Genomic DNA, 12,402 nt, shown 5'->3' with positions numbered 1-12,402 from the left:
AAAAAAATAAAATTAACAAATTTAATAACAAAGTACAAATGCAGTAATAAATACAATTAGCACAATATACGAGTAAATAGCAAACATCAATTAATTAAAATATAGATACTAAGACAGGTATATTTGTATGAACAAAGAAATTGTTCTTTACCTAATTTAGTACTGCTTCCTGCTTCTACAGGGGGTGCTAACGATTCAGAAACTGCAGAAATACTAGCTTCTGTATTGTCCATTGTGAGTGTACTTTCTATAACAAATAATTATATATGTTTTGGATATTTGAAACTGTTATCTGCATAACTACCTGCAGTTGAAACAATTCTTCTTTTCCCGTCATATGTTTTCACTGGATGCAGTACTTTTTCATCTTTTAATGGGGCAATTCCGTCTGCTTCTATTCCTCTACCAGAAGAAGTTCTACAAAACATTTTTTTTTAGAACTTAAGTTTCACAACAACAAATTACAATACCTGCCACTTTCGTTGGAACCGCTGTTACTTCAGGAAAATGGAAAGCGGCATCTTGACCTTTAACTCCTGCAGGAACTGTATAATCTACGTAGAACATTTCAAATTAATTTGACCCCGTAATAGTGTAGACTGTACATCACGGTTTTTCTGNTAGGTAGTACTCACCAAGTAAAGTAGTGTAGTAGTATTTACTAGAATTTTGTTTATTATTTGTTTAAAAATGAATGTGAGTGAGATACAGGCCCTTAAAGTTTTCTTAATCGGAGGAAATTCCGGTAGGTACGGCCCTGGCTTCAGCCTTCCGTCAGCTGTTCCCGCCAAACATCGTTTGTCCTAAAACATATCTTCCTAACATTATTCTAATGTATCAGCCCGCCTTCGGCGGGCAGGGGCATTAAACAAACTCGAGTCTGTCATACATCTACCTAACTAAACAATGACGTCATCAATGCATATTTGGCGAGAACAGCTGACGAAGGGCTGCAGCCAGGGCCGTACCAATCGAAATTTCTTCCGATTAAATAACTTTAGGAGCCTGTATCTCAAGCTACATTGGTTTCCGCACGGAATTAATGCTACCACACGATTCTACTTAGTGAGTACTACCTACCTGACTAAACTTCATGTCTCAATTCCAATGTCAACTAATGTAAAAAATGACCCCAAACTTTATTATAAAAGACATTTTCGAAAGAATGATAGTTAGTTAGTTTTTTGACTAGTATGTAACTAATACTCAACACTCAACTCGACCCATGTAAGTTCTTTTTGTACACCTTTTAACAAGAATTAAACTGTTAGTAGTTTTGCCACTTGGTTTTTTCTTTAAACAATTCCACTACAAATTGGAGTTGCAACAATATGTTTTCACTGGATGCAGTACTTTTTCATCTTTTAATGGGGCAATTCCGTCTGCTTCCATTCCTCTACCACAAGAAGTTCTACAAAACATCTTTTAGAACTTAAGTTTCACAACAACAAATTACAATACCTGCCACTTTCGTTGGAACCGCTGTTACTTCAGGAAAATGGAAAGCGGCATCTTGACCTTTAACTCCTGCAGGAACTGTATAATCTAGGTAGAACATTTCAAATTAATTTGACCCCGTAATAGTGTAGACTGTACATCACGGTTTTTCTGTGTTGGACAGAAAACATCCTTTCTTTACTTATTGTAAAGCATGATTGAAGTACTTAATATATTACTTACTTTCAGGATGGGTAAAAGTACTTCTCACAAAAATATTAAAATATTACAAGTTGTGAAACTACTCACTATTGCTCAATAACGCCACAACTACTGGGGAATTGTTCCGATAATCGTAACCGCCGTCGCGTCATCTGTTGTCGTTTCAGTAAAATGTATGTCGCCTAGTATGTCGGTAATGTCGATTTTGGTAATTTAAAAAATTTAAAAACATGAAGTTTTATAATCTATGACTACATCCATACGGATGTTATGCAACTCTTTTAACATTGCATCATGTATACTCTTTTGAATGACAATTCTGTCCCCACATGAAACAATAATTTTTTACCGCTTGCAGGAGGTGATAGAGCACTATAAATCATGAAAATTTAGTAAATGTTCGTTGTCCGAAAGTTCACCCTTTTTCTAGAAAAACGTAGTTGAATGTAAAGGTAAAATCAATTCCCTTCTAAAGAATTTAATAGTTTACAACCTGTATCAGTTAACATATTTAAAATACATAGTAAAAGACGCAACGTCAGCGTGCAAGCACACGCATTATCTCGAACTTTATCGGAAATTGCAAAAGAAGATTATTGCTAATATGCTTATTAAGAACTTTTAGAGAAACTGTAATGTTAATTTTTATAATAATTGTGTGTGTTGTTGTATAATTGTGTAATAGCTCAGCTATGTTACAAACTATATTAGATGTTAGGGAACATGTAACTCTTTCAGCAGCAACTAATACACGGCCCTAAATATTATAACAAAACATCCTCCCGAAAAACAAAAAATTAATATCTCTACAAAAGCTCACATTAACCAACCGATTAATAGTCAGTACCAAAATCAAAGTTTTACCCGAACTTCCCGAAATAATTCCTTCACAAATCGTGGAAATGTAGCACAAAATATTACGCGAAATAATTTGATTAATTAACCGAGAATGCAACCATTCCAACAAAGAACTTATAACCTGAATACACAAAGCAATTATACACTAAGAAGTGTACCGTAGAATCAAAATACTTCCAGGCAATTAAATCAAAACACGAATAGAGGTAATAATGCTCCACTCACAAGAACGCCCCTAAATTTTCCGCAGGATAATAGTTAAAGGTCTAGCAACTTTCAACGAACGGCTTTTGAAAAGTTGGTATCAACCGCGTATGAATTGCACGGAGGTAGAACCAATAAATTACGAAAAACAAAATCACCGTGGGGACCACAATTACGATGAAGATCAGAATTATTGTGAAATCACGATTGTTATGAGGAAACTAATCCTAAATATGTCCCAGAAAATTGTTGTAATTGTAGTAATACAGAAGAGATCCACTCAGTAGGTTGTAGTTAGGAGCAGTTAAATCAAGACCATGTGGATGTCGTAAATTTTCAACCACCTGCCTCGGACAAAGATTAAATAACAGTTTTTTACAAAATTTTAATAGCCTTAGCACGTTACCATGCTTAATATTGTAATGTTTGTTGGTTTAAGAAAATTAAATTTTAAGACTGATAACCACAAAAACTATTTATTTACACTAATGTTGTTATACCACTTTTTACTGCGCTTCACTTCTATCACTGTCAATTTATTTCCGGATTCACTTCTGCAACGGTCAATTTATTTCTTCTTCTCTCGGCGATCGTTTCTTCCTTTAAATACTCTTTTGTTTACTTTCTGGAGTCTTCTGGAAACATCCGGATAGTTTATTTTTCCTTTGAACTGTTTAACTGCTTTCCCAGAACGCAGGTACGACACACATTTACAAATACGGAGCACATGAAGAAAGGCGCCCGCGGCTCGTCGGCGAATCGATAAGCCGTTCATGCACACGTGTGCCCGATCGCACACAAACACACTCGTGCTCGCTACAATGTTACATATAGGAAATAACACTTATTTAAAAATCTTTGTAGATACTGGCACTACAAAGTCGTTAATAAATCCTAAAGTAGCTTATAATTATTTTCAAGATTATATTTATAAACACCTTAGAAAAAAATGACGGAAACTATGAATGTCTTAACGTAGATTGATTTCAGGAAGAGCAAAATCTGAAATTTTTCTTAGTTATGTTCCATAAGGACTTTGACATTCTTTTAGGTTCAGATAAATTGGAAATTATCAACGCGAAAATAGATTACGAGATAGGATCATTTGTATAATCAAATTGCAACAAAATTAGAGAAACGGAAATTTTCAGTACCAATTAAGAAAGGACCCATAGTAGTACCACAACAAGAAGGAAATCACGTAATAATTCAGGAAACGATAAGAACCACAGATATTTATCACTGCCAGTTTTCAACTTTTAGCACATCAAAAATAAAAGCCCCATCGGAGACAAAAATTAAGGCACCACATAAACCAAAGCGAGCTAGACGTTTGTAGTACGTACACGACTAATTCATTTAGGAACACACCACAATTGTACTTCCTTTAAATTTATCTCATTTACCGCAGAACCAAAAGGCTAGAGTGGTTAGGAACTTATGTGAAGAATATGGGGATATTTTTTTTTTAAGAAAATGATGTATTAACTTTCACCAATGCAGGTAGAAACAAAATACCTCTATATTCGGACAATCTAGTTAACGTTCAGCTTTATAGATTCTCACAAGTGTAACGCAGCGAGATAGATAGGCAGGGCGAAGAATTAAAAAGACAAAATACCATCATTATTACTAAACTTTTAACATCGTGTTTAAAAAAACTCCAAGATCGAACACACAAGAATTCATTAATACCTTTAACACTATAAAAAGAAATTTTAATAATCCCCCAACACTAACTTATCCAGATTTTAGCAAACCATTCAACGTAACTTGTGACGCTTCCCAAGGTCCAGTCGGGCAAGATAAACCAATTATGTACATGAGTCGAACATTTAGTAACACAGAGGTAAATTACTCTATTTTCGGGAAAGAATGCCTTGCCAGGCCAGAAATTATTTAGACTTCATATTTATGGATAAAAATTTAATACAAACGCCGATCACAAGCCTCTTCAGTGGTTATTTAATTTAAAAGAGTCAAATTCAAAATTACTAAGATGGAGACTAAAATTAGAGGAGCATGAATATAATATAATTTATCACAAAGGATAAAACAACGCAAATGCTGATTTCTTTTCAGAAATAAATGCGAACCCAATTGAAATTGCGGACGATTTGTTAATCTATGTTCAATAACCCAGCCGACGTAAATATAAAAAAACCAATCGAACCTAGTGACCTAGATGACCATCTTCTTACTAACGACAATGTTAAAACAGGGACAATGCAAACAACGAATCTTTAACATAGATTTAACGGATACTTTGGAACACTTAAGGTAAACCACCTGATAAAGAACCAATAATTCAAATTCCACATTTAAGTAAAAGAACAACCTCTGTATCAGAAAGCATCACAGCATTCACAGGCTGAAAACACAAATGCCACATTGCCATTGACAGATAAGCCCTTAAATAATTTAAGAATCAGTTTACATTTTTTAGTAAACCAGCTTTAAATAAAATATATCCTTTTGATAAAACTCGGTATTTAGTTAAGATCATGATAACGAATTACGCCTATGAAATTATAAATATATTTAAAGAATACGATACGCTAACCCAAATGTTATAAACGCAATTTACGATCAAAATAAAGATTTATAAGAAGAAATAGCCTGCCTAATTAACCAAAATTTTGATAGTAGTACAATGTTTGTATGCAAAAGTAAACGAAGTATACTTAAAGACGTTTTAAACCTCCAAATGTAAATGAACATTTTAAATCAATTTCATATACCAGACCACCAGAACTTGCTGTAGGAATAGAATTTGACCAAACATCTCGAAAGATTCCCAAAATTACGTAAATCACTGTAATACGTGTCAATAAGCAATAAGTACGAGAGACACTCCGTAAATTATAAACTAAAATTAACACCAACAGCTAAAGTTCCGTTCGAATCAATTTTTATTGATATATTCTTTTTTCATAAGCGCAAATATCTTACCCCATTTGATTTATTTTCATGTATCAACCTTTAAATTCTATGAATTATCCAGACTTAGTGGAAGTTTACATAACTTTATTTATTACAAAATGCCAAAACTTTTAATAGCCGATAACCAGTTCAATAATTCTTTATTTATCGAAATGCTAAAAATGCATAAGGTACAATATCATTTCATTACGGCAATGCATCCCAATAGCAATGGTCAGATAGCGAACGCATGGTACTATCATTGAAATAATTAGAACAACTTCAAAGAATAAAATTTCGAGAACGCTGTAATCATTTATAACCGAACGATCCATTCCCAGACCATTTACAAGCCAAAATAATTGTTATTTGAACACTAAGGTAACAATGACCTTTTGGAAGTTTTTGACATTAACCATTATTATGAATATTCAACGGAAGCCTATGACTCAATTAAACAATTATACGAAACGGTAAATCATACACAGATAAGTAAAAAGGAGAAGAACATCGCGTATCATCACTAAACATTTTGCTAATTATAATACTGGACAATCTATTTATTTAAGGACATCACAACGCGACAAAAAGACACCGGGATATAAAAAAAACTGTAAAAACAAATTTGGAACATAAAATCATAACCGAAAAGGATAAAGTATATCATAAAAAGGAATTAAAACGATCTAGGAAGATAACATCAAAGAAGTTTGTTCGAGATGAGATTGTGGATGATTTTCATTCTATGCATCTGGAGATTTCTATATAACAGAATAACATATTGTATTTTTGCTACAGGTCCCAATTTTAAACGAAATTTAACTTGTATCACTTATATTCAGTACCGACCGTGTCTAACATTACCATCACTCCTCCTACATCATATGTTGCTATTCATGAAAACAATATTAATTTTTTAAAGCAAAAATTTAATTTAATTCAGAAACAGTACCTACTTTTGTTCAAATGAGGATATAGAGAAAACTTATCAACAGGGCACATGTATTAAAATTAAAGATGATCCCAGAGGTAAACATATTCCGGTCGAGATCAATGACATCTTAGTAGAACCAATTAGTGACGAATGGTGTCTTCTTCCAAAAGAAACAGCGATTCATATTAAATGTGAAATGGAACAGATACATCGATTAAAGGGAGTATTTTTAATAATACTGCCTTATTCTTGTTTATCGATGGTCAAAGATTTTGTAAATACTAATTTACAAGAAACAAAACAAAACTCACTAAATGTTAAACCTATATGAATAAATCTTAAAGCAGTTCGTGTTGATGAAATTAACTCTTTAAACCACTGACCCAATTGTTTATTTACTAGAGGAAAGTTTTTGGACAAACGGTTCAAATATATGTTTAGTTTTGTTGTTATGTACTTTTGTATTTTGTTATAATAGAAATAAGATTAAATGTTTGAATAAATTTAAGAGACCAGAGGTCAGGGAAAAAGACAATTCACAAGCGTTTCCTTTACCTCAAAGAACAATGTAAATTCGTTGCCGAAATTTTTTGGGCTTCACCCCTAAAATTTCATTTTATGGGCGGAGGANTGATGAAATTAACTCTTTAAACCACTGACCCAATTGTTTATTTACTAGAGGAAAGTTTTTGGACAAACGGTTCAAATATATGTTTAGTTTTGTTGTTTGTAATGATTGTAATTTGTTGTAATAGAAATAAGATTAAATGTTTGAATAAATTTAAGAGACCAAAGGTCAAGGAAAATGAGCAAGCGTTTCCATTACCTTAAAAAAGAATGTAAATTCGTTGCTGAAATTTTTTGGGCTTCAACCCTTAAATTTCATTTTAAGGGCGGAGGAGTTATCATATCCAAAATACATAGTAATTATAGAAAGACGCGTGCAAATTATCGGAAACTGCATTCTTCTGTTGTTAATATGCTTATTAAGACCGTATAAGGAAACTGTAATGTTAGTTTTTATCATAATTGTAATTTAGTTGTTTTTCCACAGTTAAACCGCAAACATCTTCGATTGGAAATAAATTAACGCACATTGTATTGTTTTCTTTCGACGGGATAACAATTCATGTTTTTTGGGCCAGTCGACTTTTAACTTTAAAAATAAAAAACATTTTTAAAAATTAAATTCGGCGGCAGAAAACATTAACCTATCTGGCTTACTCAAATTGAGGTAGTTAGACAGTTTAGTCGTCGATATTTGCATCTCTATTATGTTACAAATATATTATGTATTTCTCAGTTAAAATAATTTTTCCAATTTTTATCTATTTACTGGTACATTCATGTAAGCACGATTTGTCGATTTAGGACACTTAGTTAACACAAGTGTTTTGGCAATAACGCACTACTCGACTTAAAAGACACTAAGTAATAGTAGCGCGCACGCCATGATTTCTATTTAAGAAATCGATTGCGAAAAATTGAATTGATAAAATGCAAGCTTGAACTATGTTAGTGTCAAAAACCAACTTTATGATTCTAGATGATGTATTATACAAAATTATTACAAGTTGAGGGCAATTTGAAGACTTAATCATAATTAACTACTAATCGAGTATAGGTCTATTCAAAAATATAAACTAAAAATCTAGAATCTTCATTCTACTATTGTAATAGTTGTTTGCTACCAAGTTATTCTCAAGATCTGATCTGGAATTCGTAGACTTTCTTTCATGACTAAGAATATAAGAGGCCTCAATAATAATCAAAGGCTCTAATACTTGACAAAGTTTACTAAACATTGTCCATTCCTCATTGGATATTAATGGTAAGTCCTTTCTCAGTACAGAAATCGTGCTACATATGTGGTTTTCAAAGTCTATGAAACGGTTAAGCGTTTGGAATGTAGGATCTTGTCGGAACATCCTGTATTACCGTTTAGGGATTTCATCCGGTTTGTCGATTGTCTGCGATTTTAACAGTTTTTCTTGTGCAAAAGTACTAGTTTTAAAATGGCGTACTGTTGTCTTAACCTTGCCTAGGTTCACTTAAATGAGCCCAAGACTATCCTAGACGATAAGATTAAGAGCGTGCCCAACCGAAATATTTCCAGCCAATATCGGCTATTGTTTTTTTTAAAATTAGCAACGTTATCGCTGATGACGAAGTTGTCAGTATTTGTTAGATTTCACTCTTCAGTAACGTTAATTAACGCCGGTTGAATATTATCACTATTGTGCGAATTTGAAATTCAGCACATTTCAGTAAAAATGTTCTCAATTCAAGTGTCTCATCAATATAATGTCCAGTTACGGCAATGTATGAATCGTCTATTCTTGACGTCCACAGATCAGTAGTGAGACAAATATTATCCACGCCCAGCATCTCGTTTTTATTTTTTTGTACCGTCACTTCATAAATATTAGGTATCACAATATTTGATACTGTTTTTCGGGATGATAGCTCATATTCTGGTATCCATTTTGCAAATTTTCTGAATGCCCGTTCCTCTATTAAAAAAAAATAGCCGGTAACTAACTATAAATAAATCTAAAAGATCTGCATCTATTTTTCTTTCCATGTATTGGAATTTTTTTTTATTGCGTATCTATCTCTGATCCGACGGGACTTGAACCTTAACGAAACTCTGGTACAAACTAGAGTGGGTGGATCGGCTTGCGAGTTTCGATGATTTAGGGAGCCGGACCATAGTTTCAACCATAATGGAGGGGTTCTTAAAGAGAAACCAGACTAAGACAGATCCCTGAAAGAGGGCAGCAGTTCTTTCAGTACTCAGGGTGGCAGAGATCACGAGGATCGGTATGGCACTCTGATGCACAATACTGCGATGTGGAAGGCAACGGGAAACCACCACATTATGATCCCGAGTAAAACGTTCAACTACTGAAATTAAATGATGGCGTCCTCTGGGGTAAAGCACTCCGGACGTAAACTAGTCCCCCATTCGGATGTCCGGGCGGGGACTACCTCGGGGGATGTCATCAATAAGTGCAATAGGGATAGGTGCAATGTTTCACGAGTCGGAGCGTGGAATGTTAGGTCAATGAGGCAGGTAGGGAAATTAGAAAATTTAAAAATAGAGATGGATAGATTAGAATTAGATATAGTAGGTATAAGTGAAGTCCGTTGGCCCGAAGCTGGAGACTTCTGGAGTGGGGACTTTAGAGTAATACATACAGGATCTGTAGAAGGTAATTCAGGTGTAGGAATTGTAATGCGTAGGAAAGTAGGGCAGAGTGTAGAAAGTTATTTACAAAAAAGCGATAGGATAGTTATGGTTAAATTAAACTCAAAGCCGGTAAGAACGGTATTAGTGCAGGTCTACATGCCTACATCATCTTACAGTGATGAAGACGTAGAAGCAGTTTATGCAGATATAGAAGACGTGTTAAGTTTAGTGAAAGGACAGGACAACCTAATAGTTTTAGGAGATTTCAACGCAGTAATAGGTGAAGGTAAAGTGGGTGCAATAGCAGGTTCTTTTGGATTAGGCAATAGAAATGATAGGGGAGATAGGCTGATAGAATTTTGCGATAAACATAACTTAACCGTCGCGAATACTTTATTCAACCATCACGTTAGGAGGCGCTATACGTGGAAGATGCCAGGTGATTTAGGGAGATATCAGTTAGATTACATACTTGTTAGGCAAAGATTTAAAAATCAAGTGAAGGACTGTAGGAGTTATCCAGGAGCAGATATAGATAGCGATCATAATTTAGTAGTTATGAAGACCAATCTTAAATTCAAAATTCTGAAAAAGAGGGCAGGTAGGAGACGTCTCGACTTAGAAAAGCTAAAATGTAACGAAGCGCGTGATAGGCTAGGTAAAATGACAGACGAAATACTAATGGCGGCTGGAGAAACGAATGACGGGGACATAGAGACAGAATGGAACTGCATTAAAACGTGTCTAAAGTCAGCAGCTACAGAGGTACTAGGTCTTAAACAAAACGAAAGTAGGAAACCCTGGATAACAAATGAGATTGTAGGATTAATAGACGAAAGGCGGAAATACAAAAACAGGACAGACGAAGAAGGGCAAAAAAGATATAAAGCTATAAAGTGGGAAATAATTAGGAAGTGTAGGGCAGCTAAGGAACAGTGGATTGATAGGATGTGTAAAGAAGTAGAAGAAAAGTTTGAAGTAGGTAAAACCGATGAGGCTTATAATATAATTAACAGGAATTTTAGAGATGTAGGATACAGTAGTAATAATATAAGAAACGAGGCAGGGGTCATGTTGATAGAAAATGAGGAAAAGGCAGATAGGTGGAAAGAATATTTAGAGAACCTTTACGCAGGCCCTGAGTTAGGAGATATATTAGAGAAGGAAGATAGTGTGGAAATAGATGAGCTTGGTTATCCCATAATGAGAGAAGAGTTCGATGTAGCATTAAAAAATTTAAAGAATAATAAGGCGCCAGGTGTAGATGGGATACAGGGGGAAATTCTAAAACATGCAGGACAAGAGGTTAGAGATCGTATGTTTAAGTTAGTTAGTCACATTTACGAAACGGGGAAAGTCCCAGAGGATTATAAACGGAACGTAGTAGTAACATTACCTAAGAAGAGGGGCGCGGATAGGTGCGAGAAATTTCGAACAATTAGCTTAACTTCCCATGCGTCAAAAATCTTAACTAGAATTGTACAGAGGAGGATGGAAAAAAGGGCGGAAGAACTATTAGGGGAAGATCAATTTGGGTTTAGAAGAAATAGAGGAACGCGGGAGGCCATTCTAGCTTTACGGGTAGCAATAGAGAAAACGATAGAAAAAGGAAAGAGTGCGTACATAGGATTTGTAGATTTAGAGAAAGCTTTTGACAATGTTAAATGGGACAAGATGTTAAATATACTTAAAAATGTAGGGATGAATTACAAAGATAGAAGAGTGATACTTAGTTTGTATAAAGAGCAACAGGCAGTTATAGAGCTGGGGATGCAACGTAGAGAAGTAAATATTAGGAAGGGAGTCAGGCAGGGATGCACACTGTCACCGCTACTTTTTAATCTATACATCGAAGACGCCATCAACATCATTAAAGAGAGTACAACTGTAGGGATAGATGTGCAAGGGCAAAAGATTAGTATGCTTAGATTTGCAGATGATATAGCAGTATTAGCATCTAGCAACTAGAGATAGCTTTAAATAAAATGGAAGCGGTACTGACAGATCAGTACTGTATGAAGATGAAATAAAAGTAAAACTAAAATACTGGTATGCAAGGGAAGAAGAAGTAGGGAAAGATCGAATATAAAGATAGGAGACGAAAAATTAGAAGAAGTGGCTGATTTTAGATACCTAGGAACTCAGATAAGTGCGGATGGAAGGAGTAGTAGGGATATAAAGCAGAGGATAGCACAGGGTTATGTCGCCTTTAATAAACAGAAGCCACTTCTATGCTCGTGATCGGTTAATTTAGAAATTCGAAAAATGTTATTAATGGTGTATGTTTGGAGCACGGCGTTGTACGGGTGCGAAACATGGACAGTGGGAGCGGCGGAAAAGAGAAGGTTAGAAGCGTTCGAAATGTGGTGTTATAGATGGATGATGACGATATCGTGGGTAGAAAAGGTTAGAAATGAAGAGGTAGTGGAAAGAATAGGAGAACAAAGGACTCTATGGAAGACAATAAAAAATAGGCGAGATAGGTTGGTAGGACACCTTCTCAGCCATGAAGGTCTAGTGAGAGACATATTAGAGGCAGAAACAGGAGTTAGGAGGGGTAGAGGTAGACCTAGATTAGATTACTGTTCGCAAATAGTTAAGGATGTGGGCTGTTCTAGTTTTAGGGAAATGC

The 12,402-nt window shown here is 34.8% G+C and overlaps 1 long non-coding RNA gene across 1 annotated transcript; it reads right to left on the bottom strand.

Moving 5' to 3' along the window:
- Positions 1-237: 237 nt before the first annotated feature.
- Positions 238-513, bottom strand: LOC112904750. Its single transcript, XR_003231326.1, has 3 exons — positions 471-513; positions 305-417; positions 238-247 (listed from the first exon to the last, which is right to left on the bottom strand). It is a non-coding gene; the product is annotated as an uncharacterized LOC112904750 (long non-coding RNA).
- Positions 514-12,402: the final 11,889 nt, after the last annotated feature.

Source organism: Agrilus planipennis, unplaced genomic scaffold (genome assembly GCF_000699045.2).
Source record: "Agrilus planipennis isolate EAB-ADULT unplaced genomic scaffold, Apla_2.0 scaffold277, whole genome shotgun sequence".
Taxonomy (NCBI): domain Eukaryota; kingdom Metazoa; phylum Arthropoda; class Insecta; order Coleoptera; family Buprestidae; genus Agrilus; species Agrilus planipennis.
The sequence above is the reverse complement of the archived record's forward strand: the minus strand, read 5'-3'. Positions and strand labels throughout refer to the sequence as shown.